At 42.1% G+C, this 26,273-nt stretch overlaps 3 non-coding genes across 3 annotated transcripts; all 3 read left to right on the top strand.

The window, feature by feature from the left end:
• The first annotated feature begins 602 nt into the window (after positions 1–602).
• On the top strand, positions 603–673 carry TRNAS-GCU (transfer RNA serine (anticodon GCU)). The gene has a single exon. It is a non-coding gene; the product is annotated as a tRNA-Ser (tRNA).
• Positions 674–16,120: 15,447 nt separating this feature from the next.
• On the top strand, positions 16,121–16,191 carry TRNAS-GCU (transfer RNA serine (anticodon GCU)). The gene has a single exon. It is a non-coding gene; the product is annotated as a tRNA-Ser (tRNA).
• A 6,531-nt stretch (positions 16,192–22,722) lies between these two features.
• TRNAS-GCU (transfer RNA serine (anticodon GCU)) lies at positions 22,723–22,793 on the top strand. Its single transcript has one exon. It is a non-coding gene; the product is annotated as a tRNA-Ser (tRNA).
• Positions 22,794–26,273: the final 3,480 nt, after the last annotated feature.

Here is a 26,273-nt window from a genome sequence, read left to right on the forward strand (position 1 = left end):
TTTAACATACAATGATTTAGTGGTAGAATCTTGTGGTTTAGTGGTAGAATTCTCGCCTGCCATGAGGGAGGCATGGATCTGAAAAGGGAATAAACACCACCCAATGTTGTGCTCAAAGCAAATGACTCTTAGATTTGGAGTCTTATTCGCTATTGACTCAGATAGCTAGGCTTTTTTACAGTGTTATGGCATCATGGCAAGGCAAGGATTGCCCTTCAATTTATAAAACCAAAGCAAGGTTTCCACATTTAGTAGATCCTGAGATTCCTGCTTGGTTTCACACACTGATGTACACCTCTTTTAAGTTTCAAATAAAACACGTTTGGTTGTGTAGTGACAGAGATCTCGCCTGTAGAATTCTGGGAAAAAACACCGCCCAACGTGGGGCTCGAACCCACGACCCTGAGATTAAGAGTCGCATGCTCTACCGACTGAGCTAGCCAGGCTTGGTTACTGTGATGTGACAAAAAGGCCACTCAAGCCAAGGAGTGCCCTACAAGCTATTAAAGTAGATCTAGGCTACCACATTCAGTACACTGAGATGCATGCTTGGTTTCACACATTGAGGAAAATGGGTAAGTAACCGTGAAGTAAAATGTGAAGCATTGGTTGTTCAGTGGTAGAATTCTCGCCTGCTACGCGGGAGGCCCGGGTTCGATTCCCGGCCAATGCAGTACTCAAGTTTTACTGAAATTATGGTATATTTTGTTAAAGAGTGTCTGGCTCTTTGCATTTTGGTGGTGCAGGTATAGAATTCCACATACAATAAATTAATGGTAGAATCTTGTGGTTTAGTGGTAGAATTCCCACCTGCCAAGAGAGAGGTCTGGATCTGAAAAGGGAATAAACACCAAACAAATGTTGTACTAAAAGCATATGACTCTTAGCTTGGGAGTTTTATTTCTATTGACTAAGCTGGCCAGGCTTTGTTACAGTATTGTAGCATCAAGGCAAGGCAACGCTTGCTCTTCAATCTACACTATTAAACCAAAGCAAAGTTTCCACATTCAGTAGATCCTGATATTCCTGCATGGTTTCACCCACTGATGTACACCTGAAACAGCGATATATTTTGTTAAAGAGTGCCTGGCTCTTTGCATTTTGGTGGTGCAGGTATAGAATTCAACATACAATGATTTAGTGGTAGAATCTTGTGGTTTAGTGGTAGAATTCTCGCCTGCCATGAGGGAGGCATGGATCTGAAAAGGGAATAAACACCACCCAATGTTGTGCTCAAAGCAAATGACTCTTAGATTTGGAGTCTTATTCGCTAATGACTCAGATAGCTAGGCTTTTTTTACAGTGTTATGGCATCATGGCAAGGCAAGGATTGCCCTTTAATCTATAAAACCAAAGCAAGGTTTCAACATTTAGTAGATCCTGAGATTCCTGCTTGGTTTCACACACTGATGTACACCTCTTTTAAATTTCAACTAAAACACGTTTGGTTGTGTAGTGACAGAGATCTCGCCTGTAGAATTCTGGGAAAAAACACCACCCAACGTGGGGCTCGAACCCACGACCCTGAGATTAACCCCTTCATGACAGAGCCAGTTTGTGCCTTCATGACAGAGCCCTTTTTTTCAAATCTGACATGTCTCACTTAAGTGGGGATAACTTTTTTTTGCTTTTACTTATCCCAGTGATTTTGAGAATGTTTTCTCGTGACACATTGTACTTCAAGTTAGTGGTAAATTTTCGTCGATACAGTCTGTGTTTTTTTGTGAAAAATACCAAAATATCGTGAAAAAATGGAAAATTTAGCAATTTGCAAAATGTTAAATTTTCTGCTTGTGAGACAAATAATCATACCACTCAAAATAGTTAATAACTAACATAGACCATATGTCTACTTTATGTTTCCATCATTATTTCAACTTCCTTTTAATTTTTTTGGACACTAGGAGGCTTACAATATGAATAGCAAATTCTCAAATTTTCATGAAAATTTCAAACACTGATTTTTTTAGGGACCAGTTCAGTTCTGATGTGACTTTGAGGGACTTGTATGTGAGACACCCCCATAAATGATGCCATTTCAAAAACTGCACCCCTCACAGTATTCAAAACAGCATTTTGGAAGTTTGTTAACCCTTTAGGTGTTTCACAGGAATTAAAACAAAGTGTAGGTGAAATTTCAAAATTTCTTTTTTTTTGCAGAGTTTCAATTTTAATACATTTTTCTAACGAATACAGTAGATTTTACTAGAGAAATGTGACTAAAAATTGATTCCCCCAATTCTTTTGTTTTAAAAAATATCCTATATGTGGCCCTAGTGTGCACGTTGACCAAACCACAGGCTTCATAATAGAAGGAGCACCTACTTGATTTTGGAGCCTCCTTTTTATGAGATTTTTTTTTAGGCACCATGTAGGTTTCTAGGCACCATAAGTGCTAAAAGTTAGGAACCTCCCCCACAAGTCACCCCATTTTGCAATCTACACCCCTCAGGGAATTCATCTAGGGGTATAGTGTACATTTCAAACCCCCAGGGGTTTCACCAATTTTGGTACAACTGGGATGTGAAAATGGAAAATTACATTTTTTTACACAAACATGCAGTTCTGGCTCAAAATTTTTCATTTTCACAAGGAATGAAGGAGACAAAGCACCCCAAAATCTGTGCCCCAATTTCTCCAGAGTACGGCAATGCCTCACATGTGACCAAAAAATACCAGTTGGGTGCATGGCAGGACTTAGAAGGGAAGGAGTGATTTTTGGATTTTGCAGCAAAGATTTTGGTGGAATGAATGGTGGGTGCTATGTTGCATTAGCAAGACTTCCAAAGCACCAATACAGTGGAACCCCCCCACAAGTCACCCCATTTTGCAAAGTACACCCCTCAGGGAATTCATCTAGGGGTATAGTGTACATTTCAAACCCCCAGGGGTTTCACCAATTTTGGTACAACTGGGATGTGAAAATGGAAAATTACATTTTTTTTACACAAACATGCAGTTCTGGCTCAAAATTTTTCATTTTCACAAGGAATGAAGGAGACAAAGCACCCCAAAATCTGTGCCCCAATTTCTCCCGAGTACGGCAATGCCTCACATGTGACCAAAAAATACCAGTTGGGTGCATGGCAGGACTTAGAAGGGAAGGAGTGATTTTTGGATTTTGCAGCAAAGATTTTGGTGGAATGAATGGTGGGTGCTATGTTGCATTAGCAAGACTCCCAAAGCACCAATACAGTGGAACCCCCCCACAAGTCACCCCATTTTGCAAAGTACACCCCTCAGGGAATTCATCTAGGGGTATAGTGTACATTTCAAACCCCCAGGGGTTTCACCAATTTTGGTACAACTGGGATGTGAAAATGGAAAATTACATTTTTTTACACAAACATGCAGTTCTGGCTCAAAATTTTTCATTTTCACAAGGAATGAAGGAGACAAAGCACCCCAAAATCTGTGCCCCAATTTCTCCCGAGTACGGCAATGCCTCACATGTGACCAAAAAATACCAGTTGGGTGCATGGCAGGACTTAGAAGGGAAGGAGTGATTTTTGGATTTTGCAGCAAAGATTTTGGTGGAATGAATGGTGGGTGCTATGTTGCATTAGCAAGACTCCCAAAGCACCAATACAGTGGAACCCCCCCACAAGTCACCCCATTTTGCAAAGAACACCCCTCAGGGAATTCATCTAGGGGTATAGTGTACATTTCAAACCCCCAGGGGTTTCACCAATTTTGGTACAACTGGGATGTGAAAATGGAAAATTACATTTTTTTACACAAACATGCAGTTCTGGCTCAAAATTTTTCATTTTCACAAGGAATGAAGGAGACAAAGCACCCCAAAATCTGTGCCCCAATTTCTCCCGAGTACGGCAATGCCTCACATGTGACCAAAAAATACCAGTTGGGTGCATGGCAGGACTTAGAAGGGAAGGAGTGATTTTTGGATTTTGCAGCAAAGATTTTGGTGGAATGAATGGTGGGTGCTATGTTGCATTAGCAAGACTCCCAAAGCACCAATACAGTGGAACCCCCCCACAAGTCACCCCATTTTGCAAAGTACACCCCTCAGGGAATTCATCTAGGGGTATAGTGTACATTTCAAACCCCCAGGGGTTTCACCAATTTTGGTACAACTGGGATGTGAAAATGGAAAATTACATTTTTTTACACAAACATGCAGTTCTGGCTCAAAATTTTTCATTTTCACAAGGAATGAAGGAGACAAAGCACCCCAAAATCTGTGCCCCAATTTCTCCCGAGTACGGCAATGCCTCACATGTGACCAAAAAATACCAGTTGGGTGCATGGCAGGACTCAGAAGGGAAGGAGTGATTTTTGGATTTTGCAGCAAAGATTTTGGTGGAATGAATGGTGGGTGCTATGTTGCATTAGCAAGACTCCCAAAGCACCAATACAGTGGAACCCCCCCACAAGTCACCCCATTTTGCAAAGTACACCCCTCAGGGAATTCATCTAGGGGTATAGTGTACATTTCAAACCCCCAGGGGTTTCACCAATTTTGGTACAACTGGGATGTGAAAATGGAAAATTACATTTTTTTACACAAACATGCAGTTCTGGCTCAAAATTTTTCATTTTCACAAGGAATGAAGGAGACAAAGCACCCCAAAATCTGTGCCCCAATTTCTCCCGAGTACGGCAATGCCTCACATGTGACCAAAAAATACCAGTTGGGTGCATGGCAGGACTTAGAAGGGAAGGAGTGATTTTTGGATTTTGCAGCAAAGATTTTGGTGGAATGAATGGTGGGTGCTATGTTGCATTAGCAAGACTCCCAAAGCACCAATACAGTGGAACCCCCCCACAAGTCACCCCATTTTGCAAAGTATACCCCTCAGGGAATTCATCTAGGGGTATAGTGTACATTTCAAACCCCCAGGGGTTTCACCAATTTTGGTACAACTGGGATGTGAAAATGGAAAATTACATTTTTTTACACAAACATGCAGTTCTGGCTCAAAATTTTTCATTTTCACAAGGAATGAAGGAGACAAAGCACCCCAAAATCTGTGCCCCAATTTCTCCCGAGTACGGCAATGCCTCACATGTGACCAAAAAATACCAGTTGGGTGCATGGCAGGACTTAGAAGGGAAGGAGTGATTTTTGGATTTTGCAGCAAAGATTTTGGTGGAATGAATGGTGGGTGCTATGTTGCATTAGCAAGACTCCCAAAGCACCAATACAGTGGAACCCCCCCACAAGTGACCCCATTTTGCAAACTACACCCCTCAGGGAATTCATCTAGGGGTATAGTGTACATTTCAAACCCCCAGGGGTTTCATCAATTTTGGTACAACTGGGCAGTGAAAATGAAAAAAATACATTTTTTTACACAAAAATGTACTTCTGGCTCAAAATTTTTCATTTTCACAAGGAATGAAGGAGACAAAGCACCCCAAAATCTGTGCCCCCATTTCTCCAGAGTACGGCAATGCCTCACATGTGACCAAAAAATACCAGTTGGGTGCATGGCAGGACTCAGAAGGGAAGGAGTGATTTTTGGATTTTGCAGCACAGATTTTGGTGGAATGAATGGTGGGTGCTATGTTGCATTACCAATACAGTGGAACCCCCCCACAAGTGACCCCATTTTGCAAACTAAACCCCTCAGGGAATTCATCTAGGGGTATAGTGTACATTTCAAACCCCCAGGGGTTTCATCAATTTTGGTACAACTGGGCAGTGAAAATGAAAAAAATACATTTTTTTACACAAAAATGTACTTCTGGCTCAAAATTTTTCATTTTCACAAGGAATGAAGGAGACAAAGCACCCCAAAATCTGTGCCCCCATTTCTCCAGAGTACGGCAATGCCTCACATGTGACCAAAAAATACCAGTTGGGTGCATGGCAGGACTCAGAAGGGAAGGAGTGATTTTTGGATTTTGCAGCACAGATTTTGGTGGAATGAATGGTGGGTGCTATGTTGCATTACCAATACAGTGGAACCCCCCCACAAGTGACCCCATTTTGCAAACTACACCCCTCAGGGAATTCATCTAGGGGTATAGTGTACATTTCAAACCCCCAGGGGTTTCATCAATTTTGGTACAACTGGGCAGTGAAAATGAAAAAAATACATTTTTTTACACAAAAATGTACTTCTGGCTCAAAATTTTTCATTTTCACAAGGAATGAAGGAGACAAAGCACCCCAAAATCTGTGCCCCCATTTCTCCAGAGTACGGCAATGCCTCACATGTGACCAAAAAATACCAGTTGGGTGCATGGCAGGACTCAGAAGGGAAGGAGTGATTTTTGGATTTTGCAGCACAGATTTTGGTGGAATGAATGGTGGGTGCTATGTTGCATTACCAATACAGTGGAACCCCCCCACAAGTGACCCCATTTTGCAAACTACACCCCTCAGGGAATTCATCTAGGGGTATAGTGTACATTTCAAACCCCCAGGGGTTTCATCAATTTTGGTACAACTGGGCAGTGAAAATGAAAAAAATACATTTTTTTACACAAAAATGTACTTCTGGCTCAAAATTTTTCATTTTCACAAGGAATGAAGGAGACAAAGCACCCCAAAATCTGTGCCCCCATTTCTCCAGAGTACGGCAATGCCTCACATGTGACCAAAAAATACCAGTTGGGTGCATGGCAGGACTCAGAAGGGAAGGAGTGATTTTTGGTTTTTGCAGCTCAGATTCTGGTGGAATGAATGGTGGGTGCTATGTGGCATTAGCAAGACCCCCGAAGCACGGTGAAATGATGAACCTAATAATCCATAGATGTGTGGTATATTTTGAAACACTCCTTTATACATAGGCCGGGTTTGTCGGGGCAAGTTTCACAGTGGAAAATAGTTTCCTTTCTTATTCCCTTTTTATAGCAAACTTTGCACCTTTTTTGTGTCCTGCCCTTTCTTGCAGTGGAGGGAATTTCGTTGGGAAAATGCTGCCCTGGTACAATACGGGGGCCAGTACTAGAAGTACTTGGGCCCTCTGCCTGCTGATTCCCAAATGTTAGGCTCTTTATGACTTCCTCTTGAAAGTGCATAAATGTCCCCCTCTGGCCGGTAGAACGGAATAGCACGTAAGCGTTATACAGTGCCATCTGGATGATATACACGGCCAGCTTCTTGTACCAGATATTTGTTTTCCGCAGGGCACTGTACGGCTTCAGTACCTGATCTGAAAGATCCACTCCACCCATGTACTTATTGTAATCTAGGATACAATTTGGTTTTGAGGTGTGGGTACTGGTACCTCGTACAGGGATGGAGGTGGTACTGTCTCCATGAATTGTTGTCAGTATAAGGACATCCCTCTTGTCCTTATATTTGACCAACAACATATTTTCGGTGCATATTCCCCTGCTTTCACCCCTTCTCATTACTTGGGCAATGTGCGTTTTGGGGAGGCCTCTTTGGTTCTTGCGCACAGTACCGCAAGCTGCTGTACCTCTTGAACCAAGGGCCTTAAACAGGGGGATGCTGGTGTAAAAGTTATCCACATAGAGGTGATAACCCTTATCCAGGAAGGGGTGCATTAAATCCCAGACAATTTTTCCACTAACACCTACGAGGGAGGGGGGGCATTCTGGTGGTTCAATTCTTGAATCCTTCCCTTCATATACCCTAAACTTGTGGGTGTACCCTGTGGTGCTTTCACACAGCTTATACATTTTTATCCCATACCTTGCCCTCTTACTGGGAAGGTACTGGCGGAATTTAACCCTTCCTTTAAAATGTATAAGGGACTCGTCGATACTAATACATTTATCAGGGATGTATAGCTCTGCAAATTTGGCACTGAAATGATCAATGACCGGCCTGACTTTGAATAGCCTGTCAAAGGTGGGATCATCTCTGGGTGGGCACTGTGCATTATCGGTGTAATGTATAAATTTATGGATTGCCTCAAAACGAGCCCGGGGCATGGCCATACGGTGAAATGGGGTGCTGTACAGAACATCTGTACTCCAATATTGCCTAATTTGTGGCTTTTTTACTATGCCCATATGTAACACCAGACCCCAAAACGTCATCATCTCTACTGCATCTACAGGGGTCCACCTAGCAAATGATGACGTGGGGTTTTGAGCAATAAACTGCTGGGCATATAAATTAGTTTGGTCCACCATTAAATTTATAAAATCATCAGAGAAAAATAATTTAAAAATGTCAATTTCTCTGAGACCTGTTGAATCAAATTGGATTCCTGGGATGGCCAAAAACTCAGGAACCTGGGGCTCAAAATTGTCTGGTGGTGGGGTCCATACGAGATCAATTATTGGGGGGGGGTCTCAGCTGCTCTACGGGGGCGTCTTTGAGGGGGTCCCTCATCATCAGAGGAGGAAGAGGAGCTTAAGACAAATCCTTCAAATTCCCCGCTTGCCTCACTGGCTGTGTCAGAGTCAGAGGCAAGCATGGCATATGCCTCCTCCACCGAATACATTCTCCTGGATGACTGGGACGACATTTGGGATGACATTTGGGATGCCATTTATATTTTTGTGTTACTGGTAGTGAAATGTTTCAATACGTGTATAGTGTAGGGGGGGGGGGTACAAACTTTATTTCAACCCGGGGGGTATGTAGTGTGTATGTATGTAGTGCAGAAAAAAAAAAAATACAAAAATACAAAAATTGAAGGGTTCAAAAAAAAAAAAAATGGAAGGGGTTAAAAAAAATAAATGGAAGGGGTTAAAAAAAAATGGAAGGGGTTAAAAAAAAAAAAAATGGAAGGGGTTAAAAAAAAAAAAGGTCCTGCGCCAAAAATTGAGCACAGATGTTGGTCAGTAACGTCCGTCACTGAACAGCGCTCAAAGGCAACAGGAATTTGATTAAAAAAAAATAAAATAGATCAACCCTGTGCCGAAAAAGCTGATCAGTGATGTACGTCACTGATCAGCGCACAGTGGCCACAGGACACACACAAAATCACAGTGTGTGTAAAAAAAAAAATGTAAAAAAGACCCCACAGCACTCACAAAAAATAAAAAAAGGTGATCAGTGATGCGACACTGATTACCAGTGAGGGGCAGCAGGTGCACAACCTTTGGTGGTACTGACAGGTATATATAAAAAAAAAAACCTCTGCACCCCTAAAAAGTTGCTGATCACCTCAGATATAGTGATCAGCACAAAAGGCGGGGGCAGCAGACACAAAATTTAGCACTCTCTATCACTCTCTGTCACTATCTCTCTCTATCTCTCTATCTCTCACTATCTATCACTCTATGACACTGCAGCAGCAGCACTGACAGGTATATCTATATATAAAAAAAAACCTGCGCCCCCAAAAAGTTGCTGATCAGTTAATTTATACTGATCAGCACAAAAGGGGGGGCAGCAGTCAGTTATAAAAAAAATATATAGCACAATCTGTCACTATCTCTCTATCTCTCTCTCTCTATCTCTCTCTATCTCTCTCTATCTATCTATAGCTCTATCACACTGCAGCAGCACAAAATATAGCACTAGGCCTCTCTATCTCTCTCTATCTCTCTCTATCTCTTTCAGTTATATAAAAAATATATAGCACAATCTGTCACTATCTCTCTCTCTATCTCTCTCTCTCTATCTCTCTCTATCTCTCTCTATCTCTCTATCTATAGCTCTATCACACTGCAGCAGCACAAAATATAGCACTAGGCCTCTCTATCTCTCTCTATCTCTCTCTATCTCTCTCTCTCTAACTCTCTCTCTATCTAATAAATCGCAGCAGCACAAGATGTCACAGGATGTCACAAGATGTCACAAGCATAAGCAATCTCAATGATCAGGTAAGTATTTTGGATGGGTTCTGGTCAGTATAGGCGGCAGCTGGGCACGGTGACCGCACTGCACGCTATTCCAGACCGGAATGGCGTCTGCAGTGCAGTCACCGTTAGTTTAAACCCCCCTCCATGGCTGTGATTGGTCCGTCGGTTCGACGAACCAATCACGGCCTTTGGGGGCGGGAGGGGTGAGGTGGGGTGACACCAGTGTCACCCTTACACCCCGCGGTGATTGGTGCTGTACTTTACAGCACCAATCACCTCCGATCCCGTGTCACCGGCGAACGTTATTCGCCGGTGACACAGAAAACGCTGTGAATGGCTGTTCACAATGAACAGCCAATCACAGCGATCGCCGACGGGGGGGCGGCATCGCCGCCCCCCCTGGGCATGCACGGACATGTCTGCTGTCAGGGACAGCAGACATCGTCCCTCTGTCACTGCGTCTCTAGACGCAGTGACAGTTTTAAGCCATGACGTATATATACGTCAAAGGTCGGGAAGTACTTCCCGGCCATGACGTATATATACGTCAAATGTCGTGAAGGGGTTAAGAGTCTCATGCTCTACCGACTGAGCTAGCCAGGATTGGTTACTGTGATTTGACAAAAAGGCCACTCAAGCCAAGGAGTGCCCTACAAGCTATTAAAGTAGATCTAGGCTACCACATTCAGTACACTGAGATGCATGCTTGGTTTCACACATTGAGGAAAATGGGTAAGTAACCGTGAAGTAAAATGTGAAGCATTGGTTGTTCAGTGGTAGAATTCTCGCCTGCCACGCGGGAGGCCCGGGTTCGATTCCCGTCCAATGCAGTACTCAAGTTTTACTGAAATTTTGGTATATTTTGTTAAAGAGTGTCTGGCTCTTTGCATTTTGGTGGTGCAGGTATAGAATTCCACATACAATAAATTAATGTTAGAATTTTGTGGTTTAGTGGTAGAATTCCCACCTGCCAAGAGAGAGGTCTGGATCTGAAAAGGGAATAAACACCAAACAAATGTTGTACTAAAAGCATATGACTCTTAGCTTGGGAGTTTTATTTCTATTGACTAAGCTGGCCAGGCTTTGTTACAGTGTTGTAGCATCAAGGCAAGGCAACGCTTGCTCTTCAATCTACACTATTAAACCAAAGCAAAGTTTCCACATTCAGTAGATCCTGATATTCCTGCATGGTTTCACCCACTGATGTACACCTGAAACAGCGATATATTTTGTTAAAGAGTGCCTGGCTCTTTGCATTTTGGTGGTGCAGGTATAGAATTCAACATACAATGATTTAGTGGTAGAATCTTGTGGTTTAGTGGTAGAATTCTCGCCTGCCATGAGGGAGGCATGGATCTGAAAAGGGAATAAACACCACCCAATGTTGTGCTCAAAGCAAATGACTCTTAGATTTGGAGTCTTATTCGCTATTGACTCAGATAGCTAGGCTTTTTTACAGTGTTATGGCATCATGGCAAGGCAAGGATTGCCCTTCAATCTATAAAACCAAAGCAAGGTTTCCACATTTAGTAGATCCTGAGATTCCTGCTTGGTTTCACACACTGATGTACACCTCTTTTAAGTTTCAAATAAAACAGGTTTGGTTGTGTAGTGACAGAGATCTCGCCTGTAGAATTCTGGGAAAAAACACTGCGCAACGTGGGGCTCGAACCCACGACCCTGAGATTAAGTCTCATGCTCTACCGACTGAGCTAGCCAGGCTTGGCTACTGTTGTGTGACAAAAAGGCCACTCAAGCCAAGGAGTGCCCTACAAGCTATTAAAGTAGATCTAGGCTACCACATTCAGTACACTGAGATGCATGCTTGGTTTCACAAATTGAGGAAAATGGGTAAGTAAACGTGAAGTAGAATGTGAAGCATTGGTTGTTCAGTGGTAGAATTCTCGCCTGCCACGCGGGAGGCCCGGGTTCGATTCCCGGCCAATGCAGTACTCAAGTTTTACTGAAATTATGGTATATTTTGTTAAAGAGTGTCTGGCTCTTTGCATTTTGGTGGTGCAGGTAAAGAATTCCACATACAATAAATTAATGTTAGAATCTTGTGGTTAAGTGGTAGAATTCCCACCTGCCAAGAGAGAGGTCTGGATCTGAAAAGGGAATAAACACCAAACAAATGTTGTACTAAAAGCATATGACTCTTAGCTTGGGAGTTTTATTTCTATTGACTAAGCTGGCCAGGCTTTGTTACAGTGTTGTAGCATCAAGGCAAGGCAACGCTTGCTCTTCAATCTACACTATTAAACCAAAGCAAAGTTTCCACATTCAGTAGATCCTGATATTCCTGCATGGTTTCACCCACTGATGTACACCTGAAACAGCGATATATTTTGTTAAATAGTGCATGGCTCTTTGCATTTTGGTGGTGCAGGCATAGAATTCAACATACAATGATTTAGTGGTAGAATCTTGTGGTTTAGTGGTAGAATTCTCGCCTGCCATGAGGGAGGCATGGATCTGAAAAGGGAATAAACACCACCCAATGTTGTGCTCAAAGCAAATGACTCTTAGATTTGGAGTCTTATTCGCTATTGACTCAGATAGCTAGGCTTTTTTACAGTGTTATGGCATCATGGCAAGGCAAGGATTGCCCTTCAATCTATAAAACCAAAGCAAGGTTTCCACATTTAGTAGATCCTGAGATTCCTGCTTGGTTTCACACACTGATGTACACCTCTTTTAAGTTTCAAATAAAACACGTTTGGTTGTGTAGTGACAGAGATCTCGCCTGTAGAATTCTGGGAAAAAACACCGCCCAATGTGGGGCTCGAACCCATGACCCTGAGATTAAGAGTCTCATGCTCTACCGACTGAGCTAGCCAGGCTAGGTTGCTGTGATTTGACAAAAAGGCCACTCAAGCCAAGGAGTGCAATACAAGCTATTAAAGTAGAACTAGGCTACCACATTCAGTACACTGAGATGCATGCTTGGTTTCACACATTGAGGAAAATGGGTAAGTAACCGTGAAGTAAAATGTGAAGCATTGGTTGTTCAGTGGTAGAATTCTTGCCTGCCACGCGGGAGGCCCGGGTTCGATTCCCGGCCAATGCAGTACTCAAGTTTTACTGAAATTATGGTATATTTTGTTAAATAGTGTCTGGCTCTTTGCTTTTTGGTGGTGCAGGTATAGAATTCCACATACAATAAATTAATGTTAGAATCTTGTGGTTTAGTGGTAGAATTCCCACCTGCCAAGAGAGAGGTCTGGATCTGAAAAGGGAATAAACACCAAACAAATGTTGTACTAAAAGCATATGACTCTTAGCTTGGGAGTTTTATTTCTATTGACTAAGCTGGCCAGGCTTTGTTACAGTGTTGTAGCATCAAGGCAAGGCAACGCTTGCTCTTCAATCTACACTATTAAACCAAAGCAAAGTTTCCACATTCAGTAGATCCTGATATTCCTGCATGGTTTCACCCACTGATGTACACCTGAAAAAGCGATATATTTTGTTAAAGAGTGCCTGGCTCTTTGCATTTTGGTGGTGCAGGTATAGAATTCAATATACAATGATTTAGTGGTAGAATCTTGTGGTTTAGTGGTAGAATTCTCGCCTGCCATGAGGGAGGCATGGATCTGAAAAGGGAATAAACACCACCCAATGTTGTGCTCAAAGCAAATGACTCTTAGATTTGGAGTCTTATTTTATTTATTTATTTATTTATTAACAGTTTCTTATATAGCGCAGCATATTCCGTATTCGCTATTGACTCAGATAGCTAGGCTTTTTTACAGTGTTATGGCATCATGGCAAGGCAAGTATTGCCCTTCAACCTATAAAACCAAAGAAAGGTTTCCACATTTAGTAGATCCTGAGATTCCTGCTTGGTTTCACACACTGATGTACACCTCTTTTAAGTTTCAAATAAAACACGTTTGGTTGTGTAGTGACAGAGATCTCGCCTGTAGAATTCTGGGAAAAAACACTGCGCAACGTGGGGCTCGAACCCACGACCCTGAGATTAAGAGTCTCATGCTCTACCGACTGAGCTAGCCAGGCTTGGTTACTGTGATTTGACAAAAAGGCCACTCAAGCCAAGGAGTGCAATACAGGCTATTAAAGTAGATCTAGGCTACCACATTCAGTACACTGAGATGCATGCTCGGTTTCACACATTGAGGAAAATGGGTAAGTAACCGTGAAGTAAAATGTGAAGCATTGGTTGTTCAGTGGAAGAATTCTCGCCTGCCACGCGGGAGGCCCGGGTTCGATTCCCGGCCAATGCAGTACTCAAGTTTTACTGAAATTATGGTATATTTTGTTAAACAGTGTCTGGCTCTTTGCATTTTGGTGGTGCAGGTATAGAATTCCACATACAATAAATTAATGGTAGAATCTTGTGGTTTAGTGGTAGAATTCCCACCTGCCAAGAGAGAGGTCTGGATCTGAAAAGGGAATAAACACCAAACAAATGTTGTACTAAAAGCATATGACTCTTAGCTTGGGAGTTTTATTTCTATTGACTAAGCTGGCCAGGCTTTGTTACAGTGTTGTAGCATCAAGGCAAGGCAACGCTTGCTCTTCAATCTACACTATTAAACCAAAGCAAAGTTTCCACATTCAGTAGATCCTGATATTCCTGCATGGTTTCAACCACTGATGTACACCTGAAACAGCGATATATTTTGTTAAAGAGTGCCTGGCTCTTTGCATTTTGGTGGTGCAGGTATAGAATTTAACATACAATGATTTAATGGTATAATCTTGTGGTTTAGTGGTAGAATTCTCGCCTGCCATGAGGGAGGCATGGATCTGAAAAGGGAATAAACACCACCCAATGTTGTGCTCAAAGCAAATGACTCTTAGATTTGGAGTCTTATTCGCTATTGACTCAGATAGCTAAGCTTTTTTACAGTGTTATGGCATCATGGCAAGGCAAGGATTGCCCTTCAATTTATAAAACCAAAGCAAGGTTTCCACATTTAGTAGATCCTGAGATTCCTGCTTGGTTTCACACACTGATGTACACCTCTTTTAAGTTTCAAATAAAACACGTTTGGTTGTGTAGTGACAGAGATCTCGCCTGTAGAATTCTGGGAAAAAACACCGCCCAACGTGGGGCTCGAACCCACAACCCTGAGATTAAGAGTCTCATGCTCTACCGACTGAGCTAGCCAGGCTTGGTTACTGTTGTGTGACAAAAAGGCCACTCAAGCCAAGGAGTGCCCTACAAGCTATTAAAGTAGATCTAGGCTACCACATTCAGTACACTGAGATGCATGCTTGGTTTCACACATTGAGGAAAATGGGTAAGTAACCTTGAAGTAAAATGTGAAGCATTGGTTGTTCAGTGGTAGAATTCTCGCCTGCCATGCGGGAGGCTCGGGTTCAATTCCCGGCCAATGCAGTACTGAAGTTTTACTGAAATTATGGTATATTTTGTTAAAGAGTGGCTGGCTCTTTGCATTTTGGTGGTGCAGGTATAGAATTCCACATACAATAAATTAATGGTAGAATCTTGTGGTTTAGTGGTAGAATTCCCACCTGCCAAGAGAGAGGTCTGGATCTGAAAAGGGAATAAACACCAAACAAATGTTGTACTAAAAGCATATGACTCTTAGCTTGGGAGTTTTATTTCTATTGACTAAGCTGGCCAGGCTTTGTTACAGTGTTGTAGCATCAAGGCAAGGCAACGCTTGCTCTTCAATCTACACTACTAAACCAAAGCAAAGTTTCCACATTCAGTAGATCCTGATATTCCTGCATGGTTTCACCCACTGATGTACACCTGAAACAGTGATATATTTTGTTAAATAGTACATGGCTCTTTGCATTTTGGTGGTGCAGGCATAGAATTCAACATACAATGATTTAGTGGTAGAATCTTGTGGTTTAGTGGTAGAATTCTCGCCTGCCATGAGGGAGGCATGGATCTGAAAAGGGAATAAACACCACCCAATGTTGTGCTCAAAGCAAATGACTCTTAGATTTGGAGTCTTATTCGCTATTGACTCAGATAGCTAGGCTTTTTTACAGTGTTATGGCATCATGGCAAGGCAAGGATTGCCCTTCAATCTATAAAACCAAAGCAAGGTTTCCACATTTAGTAGATCCTGAGGTTCCTGCATGGTTTTACACACTGATGTACACCTCTTTTAAGTTTCAAATAAAACACGTTTGGTTGTGTAGTGACAGAGATCTCGCCTGTAGAATTCTGGGAAAAAACACCACCCAACGTGGGGCTCGAACCCACGACCCTGAGATTAAGAGTCGCATGCTCTACCGACTGAGCTAGCCAGGCTTGGTTACTGTGATGTGACAAAAAGGCCACTCAAGCCAAGGAGTGCCCTACAAGCTATTAAAGTAGATCTAGGCTACCACATTCAGTACACTGAGATGCATGCTTGGTTTCACACATTGAGGAAAATGGGAAAGTAACCGTGAAGTAAAATGTGAAGCATTGGTTGTTCAGTGGTAGAATTCTCGCCTGCTACGCGGGAGGCCCGGGTTCGATTCCCGGCCAATGCAGTACTCAAGTTTTACTGAAATTATGGTATATTTTGTTAAAGAGTGTCTGGCTCTTTGCATTTTGGTGGTGCAGGTAAAGAATTCCACATACAATAAATTAATGTTAGAATCTTCTGGTTAAGTGGTAGAATTCCCACCTGCCAAGAGAGAGGTCTGGATCTGAAAAGGGAATAAACACCAAACAAATGTTGTACTAAAAGCATATGACTCTTAGCTTGGGAGTTTTATTTCTATTGACTAAGCTGGCCAGGCTTTGTTACAGTGTTGTAGCATCAAGGCAAGGCAACGCTTGCTCTTCAATCTACACTATTAAACCAAAGCAAAGTTTCCACATTCAGTAGATCCTGATATTCCTGCATGGTTTCACCCACTGATGTACACCTGAAAAAGCGATATATTTTGTTAAAGAGTGCCTGGCTCTTTGCATTTTGGTGGTGCAGGTATAGAATTCAACATACAATGATTTAGTGGTAGAATCTTGTGGTTTAGTGGTAGAATTCTCGCCTGCCATGAGGGAGGCATGGATCTGAAAAGGGAATAAACACCACCCAATGTTGTGCTCAAAGCAAATGACTCTTAGATTTGGAGTCTTATTCGCTATTGACTAAGATAGCTAGGCTTTTTTACAGTGTTATGGCATCATGGCAAGGCAAGGATTGCCCTTCAATCTATAAAACCAAAGCAAGGTTTCCACATTTAGTAGATCCTGAGATTCCTGCTTGGTTTCACACACTGATGTACACCTCTTTTAAGTTTCAAATAAAACAGGTTTGGTTGTGTAGTGACAGAGATCTCGCCTGTAGAATTCTGGGAAAAAACACCGCCCAACGTGGGGCTCGAACCCACGACCCTGAGATTAAGAGTCTCATGCTCTACCGACTGAGCTAGCCAGGCTTGGCTACTGTTGTGTGACAAAAAGGCCACTCAAGCCAAGGAGTGTCCTACTCAAGTTTTACTGAAATTATGGTATATTTTGTTAAAGAGTGTCTGGCTCTTTGCATTTTGGTGGTGCAGGTATAGAATTCCACATACAATAAATTAATGGTAGAATCTTGTGGTTTAGTGGTAGAATTCCCACCTGCCAAGAGAGAGGTCTGGATCTGAAAAGGGAATAAACACCAAACAAATGTTGTACTAAAAGCATATGACTCTTAGCTTGGGAGTTTTATTTCTATTGACTAAGCTGGCCAGGCTTTGTTACAGTGTTGTAGCATCAAGGCAAGGCAACGCTTGCTCTTCAATCTACACTATTAAACCAAAGCAAAGTTTCCACATTCAGTAGATCCTGATATTCCTGCATGGTTTCACCCACTGATGTACACCTGAAACAGCGATATATTTTGTTAAAGAGTGCCTGGCTCTTTGCATTTTGGTGGTGCAGGTATAGAATTCAACATACAATGATTTAGTGGTAGAATCTTGTGGTTTAGTGGTAGAATTCTCGCCTGCCATGAGGGAGGCATGGATCTGAAAAGGGAATAAACACCACCCAATGTTGTGCTCAAAGCAAATGACTCTTAGATTTGGAGTCTTATTCGCTATTGACTCAGATAGCTAGGCTTTTTTACAGTGTTATGGCATCATGGCAAGGCAAGGATTGCCCTTCAATCTATAAAACCAAAGCAAGGTTTCCACATTTAGTAGATCCTGAGATTCCTGCTTGGTTTCACACACTGATGTACACCTCTTTTAAGTTTCAAATAAAACAGGTTTGGTTGTGTAGTGACAGAGATCTCGCCTGTAGAATTCTGGGAAAAAACACTGCGCAACGTGGGGCTCGAACCCACGACCCTGAGATTAAGAGTCTCATGCTCTACCGACTGAGCTAGCCAGGCTTGGCTACTGTTGTGTGACAAAAAGGCCACTCAAGCCAAGGAGTGCCCTACAAGCTATTAAAGTAGATCTAGGCTACCACATTCAGTACACTGAGATGCATGCTTGGTTTCACAAATTGAGGAAAATGGGTAAGTAAACGTGAAGTAGAATGTGAAGCATTGGTTGTTCAGTGGTAGAATTCTCGCCTGCCACGCGGGAGGCCCGGGTTCGATTCCCGGCCAATGCAGTACTCAAGTTTTACTGAAATTATGGTATATTTTGTTAAAGAGTGTCTGGCTCTTTGCATTTTGGTGGTGCAGGTAAAGAATTCCACATACAATAAATTAATGTTAGAATCTTGTGGTTAAGTGGTAGAATTCCCACCTGCCAAGAGAGAGGTCTGGATCTGAAAAGGGAATAAACACCAAACAAATGTTGTACTAAAAGCATATGACTCTTAGCTTGGGAGTTTTATTTCTATTGACTAAGCTGGCCAGGCTTTGTTACAGTGTTGTAGCATCAAGGCAAGGCAACGCTTGCTCTTCAATCTACACTATTAAACCAAAGCAAAGTTTCCACATTCAGTAGATCCTGATATTCCTGCATGGTTTCACCCACTGATGTACACCTGAAACAGCGATATATTTTGTTAAATAGTGCATGGCTCTTTGCATTTTGGTGGTGCAGGCATAGAATTCAACATACAATGATTTAGTGGTAGAATCTTGTGGTTTAGTGGTAGAATTCTCGCCTGCCATGAGGGAGGCATGGATCTGAAAAGGGAATAAACACCACCCAATGTTGTGCTCAAAGCAAATGACTCTTAGATTTGGAGTCTTATTCGCTATTGACTCAGATAGCTAGGCTTTTTTACAGTGTTATGGCATCATGGCAAGGCAAGGATTGCCCTTCAATCTATAAAACCAAAGCAAGGTTTCCACATTTAGTAGATCCTGAGATTCCTGCTTGGTTTCACACACTGATGTACACCTCTTTTAAGTTTCAAATAAAACACGTTTGGTTGTGTAGTGACAGAGATCTCGCCTGTAGAATTCTGGGAAAAAACACCGCCCAATGTGGGGCTCGAACCCATGACCCTGAGATTAAGAGTCTCATGCTCTACCGACTGAGCTAGCCAGGCTAGGTTACTGTGATTTGACAAAAAGGCCACTCAAGCCAAGGAGTGCAATACAAGCTATTAAAGTAGAACTAGGCTACCACATTCAGTACACTGAGATGCATGCTTGGTTTCACACATTGAGGAAAATGGGTAAGTAACCGTGAAGTAAAATGTGAAGCATTGGTTGTTCAGTGGTAGAATTCTTGCCTGCCACGCGGGAGGCCCGGGTTCGATTCCCGGCCAATGCAGTACTCAAGTTTTACTGAAATTATGGTATATTTTGTTAAATAGTGTCTGGCTCTTTGCTTTTTGGTGGTGCAGGTATAGAATTCCACATACAATAAATTAATGTTAGAATCTTGTGGTTTAGTGGTAGAATTCCCACCTGCCAAGAGAGAGGTCTGGATCTGAAAAGGGAATAAACACCAAACAAATGTTGTACTAAAAGCATATGACTCTTAGCTTGGGAGTTTTATTTCTATTGACTAAGCTGGCCAGGCTTTGTTACAGTGTTGTAGCATCAAGGCAAGGCAACGCTTGCTCTTCAATCTACACTATTAAACCAAAGCAAAGTTTCCACATTCAGTAGATCCTGATATTCCTGCATGGTTTCACCCACTGATGTACACCTGAAAAAGCGATATATTTTGTTAAAGAGTGCCTGGCTCTTTGCATTTTGGTGGTGCAGGTATAGAATTCAATATACAATGATTTAGTGGTAGAATCTTGTGGTTTAGTGGTAGAATTCTCGCCTGCCATGAGGGAGGCATGGATCTGAAAAGGGAATAAACACCACCCAATGTTGTGCTCAAAGCAAATGACTCTTAGATTTGGAGTCTTATTTTATTTATTTATTTATTTATTAACAGTTTCTTATATAGCGCAGCATATTCCGTATTCGCTATTGACTCAGATAGCTAGGCTTTTTTACAGTGTTATGGCATCATGGCAAGGCAAGTATTGCCCTTCAACCTATAAAACCAAAGAAAGGTTTCCACATTTAGTAGATCCTGAGATTCCTGCTTGGTTTCACACACTGATGTACACCTCTTTTAAGTTTCAAATAAAACACGTTTGGTTGTGTAGTGACAGAGATCTCGCCTGTAGAATTCTGGGAAAAAACACTGCGCAACGTGGGGCTCGAACCCACGACCCTGAGATTAAGAGTCTCATGCTCTACCGACTGAGCTAGCCAGGCTTGGTTACTGTGATTTGACAAAAAGGCCACTCAAGCCAAGGAGTGCAATACAGGCTATTAAAGTAGATCTAGGCTACCACATTCAGTACACTGAGATGCATGCTCGGTTTCACACATTGAGGAAAATGGGTAAGTAACCGTGAAGTAAAATGTGAAGCATTGGTTGTTCAGTGGAAGAATTCTCGCCTGCCACGCGGGAGGCCCGGGTTCGATTCCCGGCCAATGCAGTACTCAAGTTTTACTGAAATTATGGTATATTTTGTTAAACAGTGTCTGGCTCTTTGCATTTTGGTGGTGCAGGTATAGAATTCCACATACAATAAATTAATGGTAGAATCTTGTGGTTTAGTGGTAGAATTCCCACCTGCCAAGAGAGAGGTCTGGATCTGAAAAGGGAATAAACACCAAACAAATGTTGTACTAAAAGCATATGACTCTTAGCTTGGGAGTTTTATTTCTATTGACTAAGCTGGCCAGGCTTTGTTACAGTGTTGTAGCATCAAGGCAAGGCAACGCTTGCTCTTCAATCTACACTATTAAACCAAAGCAAAGTTTCCACATTCAGTAGATCCTGATATTCCTGCATGGTTTCAACCACTGATGTACACCTGAAACAGCGATATATTTTGTTAAAGAGTGCCTGGCTCTTTGCATTTTGGTGGTGCAGGTATAGAATTTAACATACAATGATTTAATGGTATAATCTTGTGGTTTAGTGGTAGAATTCTCGCCTGCCATGAGGGAGGCATGGATCTGAAAAGGGAATAAACACCACCCAATGTTGTGCTCAAAGCAAATGACTCTTAGATTTGGAGTCTTATTCGCTATTGACTCAGATAGCTAAGCTTTTTTACAGTGTTATGGCATCATGGCAAGGCAAGGATTGCCCTTCAATTTATAAAACCAAAGCAAGGTTTCCACATTTAGTAGATCCTGAGATTCCTGCTTGGTTTCACACACTGATGTACACCTCTTTTAAGTTTCAAATAAAACACGTTTGGTTGTGTAGTGACAGAGATCTCGCCTGTAGAATTCTGGGAAAAAACACCGCCCAACGTGGGGCTCGAACCCACAACCCTGAGATTAAGAGTCTCATGCTCTACCGACTGAGCTAGCCAGGCTTGGTTACTGTTGTGTGACAAAAAGGCCACTCAAGCCAAGGAGTGCCCTACAAGCTATTAAAGTAGATCTAGGCTACCACATTCAGTACACTGAGATGCATGCTTGGTTTCACACATTGAGGAAAATGGGTAAGTAACCTTGAAGTAAAATGTGAAGCATTGGTTGTTCAGTGGTAGAATTCTCGCCTGCCATGCGGGAGGCTCGGGTTCAATTCCCGGCCAATGCAGTACTGAAGTTTTACTGAAATTATGGTATATTTTGTTAAAGAGTGGCTGGCTCTTTGCATTTTGGTGGTGCAGGTATAGAATTCCACATACAATAAATTAATGGTAGAATCTTGTGGTTTAGTGGTAGAATTCCCACCTGCCAAGAGAGAGGTCTGGATCTGAAAAGGGAATAAACACCAAACAAATGTTGTACTAAAAGCATATGACTCTTAGCTTGGGAGTTTTATTTCTATTGACTAAGCTGGCCAGGCTTTGTTACAGTGTTGTAGCATCAAGGCAAGGCAACGCTTGCTCTTCAATCTACACTACTAAACCAAAGCAAAGTTTCCACATTCAGTAGATCCTGATATTCCTGCATGGTTTCACCCACTGATGTACACCTGAAACAGTGATATATTTTGTTAAATAGTACATGGCTCTTTGCATTTTGGTGGTGCAGGCATAGAATTCAACATACAATGATTTAGTGGTAGAATCTTGTGGTTTAGTGGTAGAATTCTCGCCTGCCATGAGGGAGGCATGGATCTGAAAAGGGAATAAACACCACCCAATGTTGTGCTCAAAGCAAATGACTCTTAGATTTGGAGTCTTATTCGCTATTGACTCAGATAGCTAGGCTTTTTTACAGTGTTATGGCATCATGGCAAGGCAAGGATTGCCCTTCAATCTATAAAACCAAAGCAAGGTTTCCACATTTAGTAGATCCTGAGGTTCCTGCATGGTTTTACACACTGATGTACACCTCTTTTAAGTTTCAAATAAAACACGTTTGGTTGTGTAGTGACAGAGATCTCGCCTGTAGAATTCTGGGAAAAAACACCACCCAACGTGGGGCTCGAACCCACGACCCTGAGATTAAGAGTCGCATGCTCTACCGACTGAGCTAGCCAGGCTTGGTTACTGTGATGTGACAAAAAGGCCACTCAAGCCAAGGAGTGCCCTACAAGCTATTAAAGTAGATCTAGGCTACCACATTCAGTACACTGAGATGCATGCTTGGTTTCACACATTGAGGAAAATGGGAAAGTAACCGTGAAGTAAAATGTGAAGCATTGGTTGTTCAGTGGTAGAATTCTCGCCTGCTACGCGGGAGGCCCGGGTTCGATTCCCGGCCAATGCAGTACTCAAGTTTTACTGAAATTATGGTATATTTTGTTAAAGAGTGTCTGGCTCTTTGCATTTTGGTGGTGCAGGTAAAGAATTCCACATACAATAAATTAATGTTAGAATCTTCTGGTTAAGTGGTAGAATTCCCACCTGCCAAGAGAGAGGTCTGGATCTGAAAAGGGAATAAACACCAAACAAATGTTGTACTAAAAGCATATGACTCTTAGCTTGGGAGTTTTATTTCTATTGACTAAGCTGGCCAGGCTTTGTTACAGTGTTGTAGCATCAAGGCAAGGCAACGCTTGCTCTTCAATCTACACTATTAAACCAAAGCAAAGTTTCCACATTCAGTAGATCCTGATATTCCTGCATGGTTTCACCCACTGATGTACACCTGAAAAAGCGATATATTTTGTTAAAGAGTGCCTGGCTCTTTGCATTTTGGTGGTGCAGGTATAGAATTCAACATACAATGATTTAGTGGTAGAATCTTGTGGTTTAGTGGTAGAATTCTCGCCTGCCATGAGGGAGGCATGGATCTGAAAAGGGAATAAACACCACCCAATGTTGTGCTCAAAGCAAATGACTCTTAGATTTGGAGTCTTATTCGCTATTGACTAAGATAGCTAGGCTTTTTTACAGTGTTATGGCATCATGGCAAGGCAAGGATTGCCCTTCAATCTATAAAACCAAAGCAAGGTTTCCACATTTAGTAGATCCTGAGATTCCTGCTTGGTTTCACACACTGATGTACACCTCTTTTAAGTTTCAAATAAAACAGGTTTGGTTGTGTAGTGACAGAGATCTCGCCTGTAGAATTCTGGGAAAAAACACCGCCCAACGTGGGGCTCGAACCCACGACCCTGAGATTAAGAGTCTCATGCTCTACCGACTGAGCTAGCCAGGCTTGGCTACTGTTGTGTGACAAAAAGGCCACTCAAGCCAAGGAGTGTCCTACTCAAGTTTTACTGAAATTATGGTATATTTTGTTAAAGAGTGTCTGGCTCTTTGCATTTTGGTGGTGCAGGTATAGAATTCCACATACAATAAATTAATGGTAGAATCTTGTGGTTTAGTGGTAGAATTCCCACCTGCCAAGAGAGAGGTCTGGATCTGAAAAGGGAATAAACACCAAACAAATGTTGTACTAAAAGCATATGACTCTTAGCTTGGGAGTTTTATTTCTATTGACTAAGCTGGCCAGGCTTTGTTACAGTGTTGTAGCATCAAGGCAAGGCAACGCTTGCTCTTCAATCTACACTATTAAACCAAAGCAAAGTTTCCACATTCAGTAGATCCTGATATTCCTGCATGGTTTCACCCACTGATGTACACCTGAAACAGCGATATATTTTGTTAAAGAGTGCCTGGCTCTTTGCATTTTGGTGGTGCAGGTATAGAATTCAACATACAATGATTTAGTGGTAGAATCTTGTGGTTTAGTGGTAGAATTCTCGCCTGCCATGAGGGAGGCATGGATCTGAAAAGGGAATAAACACCACCCAATGTTGTGCTCAAAGCAAATGACTCTTAGATTTGGAGTCTTATTCGCTACTGACTCAGATAGCTAGGCTTTTTTTACAGTGTTATGGCATCATGGCAAGGCAAGGATTGCCCTTTAATCTATAAAACCAAAGCAAGGTTTCCACATTTAGTAGATCCTGAGATTCCTGCTTGGTTTCACACACTGATGTACACCTCTTTTAAATTTCAACTAAAACACGTTTGGTTGTGTAGTGACAGAGATCTCGCCTGTAGAATTCTGGGAAAAAACACCACCCAACGTGGGGCTCGAACCCACGACCCTGAGATTAAGAGTCTCATGCTCTACCGACTGAGCTAGCCAGGATTGGTTACTGTGATTTGACAAAAAGGCCACTCAAGCCAAGGAGTGCCCTACAAGCTATTAAAGTAGATCTAGGCTACCACATTCAGTACACTGAGATGCATGCTTGGTTTCACACATTGAGGAAAATGGGTAAGTAACCGTGAAGTAAAATGTGAAGCATTGGTTGTTCAGTGGTAGAATTCTCGCCTGCCACGCGGGAGGCCCGGGTTGGATTCCCGTCCAATGCAGTACTCAAGTTTTACTGAAATTTTGGTATATTTTGTTAAAGAGTGTCTGGCTCTTTGCATTTTGGTGGTGCAGGTATAGAATTCCACATACAATAAATTAATGGTAGAATCTTGTGGTTTAGTGGTAGAATTCCCACCTGCCAAGAGAGAGGTCTGGATCTGAAAAGGGAATAAACACCAAACAAATGTTGTACTAAAAGCATATGACTCTTAGCTTGGGAGTTTTATTTCTATTGACTAAGCTGGCCAGGCTTTGTTACAGTGTTGTAGCATCAAGGCAAGGCAACGCTTGCTCTTCAATCTACACTATTAAACCAAAGCAAAGTTTCCACATTCAGTAGATCCTGATATTCCTGCATGGTTTCACCCACTGATGTACACCTGAAACAGCGATATATTTTGTTAAATAGTGCATGGCTCTTTGCATTTTGGTGGTGCAGGCATAGAATTCAACATACAATGATTTAGTGGTAGAATCTTGTGGTTTAGTGGTAGAATTCTCGCCTGCCATGAGGGAGGCATGGATCTGAAAAGGGAATAAACACCACCCAATGTTGTGCTCAAAGCAAATGACTCTTAGATTTGGAGTCTTATTCGCTATTGACTCAGATAGCTAGGCTTTTTAACAGTGTTATGGCATCATGGCAAGGCAAGGATTGCCCTTCAATTTATAAAACCAAAGCAAGGTTTCCACATTTAGTAGATCCTGAGATTCCTGCTTGGTTTCACACACTGATGCACACCCTTTTTTAAGTTTCAAATAAAACACGTTTGGTTGTGTAGTGACAGAGATCTCGCCTGTAGAATTCTGGGAAAAAACACCGCCCAACGTGGGCCTCGAACCCACGACCCTGAGATTAAGAGTCTCATGCTCTACCGACTGAGCTATCCAGGCTTGGTTACTGTTGTGTGACAAAAAGGCCACTCAAGCCAAGGAGTGCCCTACAAGCTATTAAAGTAGATCTAGGCTACCACATTCAGTACACTGAGATGCATGCTTGGTTTCACACATTGAGGAAAATGGGTAAGTAACCATGAAGTAAAATGTGAAGCATTGGTTGTTCAGTGGTAGAATTCTCGCCTGCCATGCGGGAGGCCCGGGTTCGATTCCCGGCCAATGCAGTACTGAAGTTTTACTGAAATTATGGTATATTTTGTTAAAGAGTGGCTGGCTCTTTGAATTTTGGTGGTGCAGGTATAGAATTCCACATACAATAAATTAATGTTAGAATCTTGTGGTTTAGTGGTAGAATTCCCACCTGCCAAGAGAGAGGTCTGGATCTGAAAAGGGAATAAACACCAAACAAATGTTGTACTAAAAGCATATGACTCTTAGCTTGGGAGTTTTATTTCTATTGACTAAGCTGGCCAGGCTTTGTTACAGTGTTGTAGCATCAAGGCAAGGCAACGCTTGCTC

The sequence above is a fragment of the Crinia signifera genome, unplaced genomic scaffold (assembly GCF_055691185.1).
Source record: "Crinia signifera unplaced genomic scaffold, ASM5569118v1 HAP2_SCAFFOLD_74, whole genome shotgun sequence".
Classification (NCBI taxonomy): domain Eukaryota; kingdom Metazoa; phylum Chordata; class Amphibia; order Anura; family Myobatrachidae; genus Crinia; species Crinia signifera.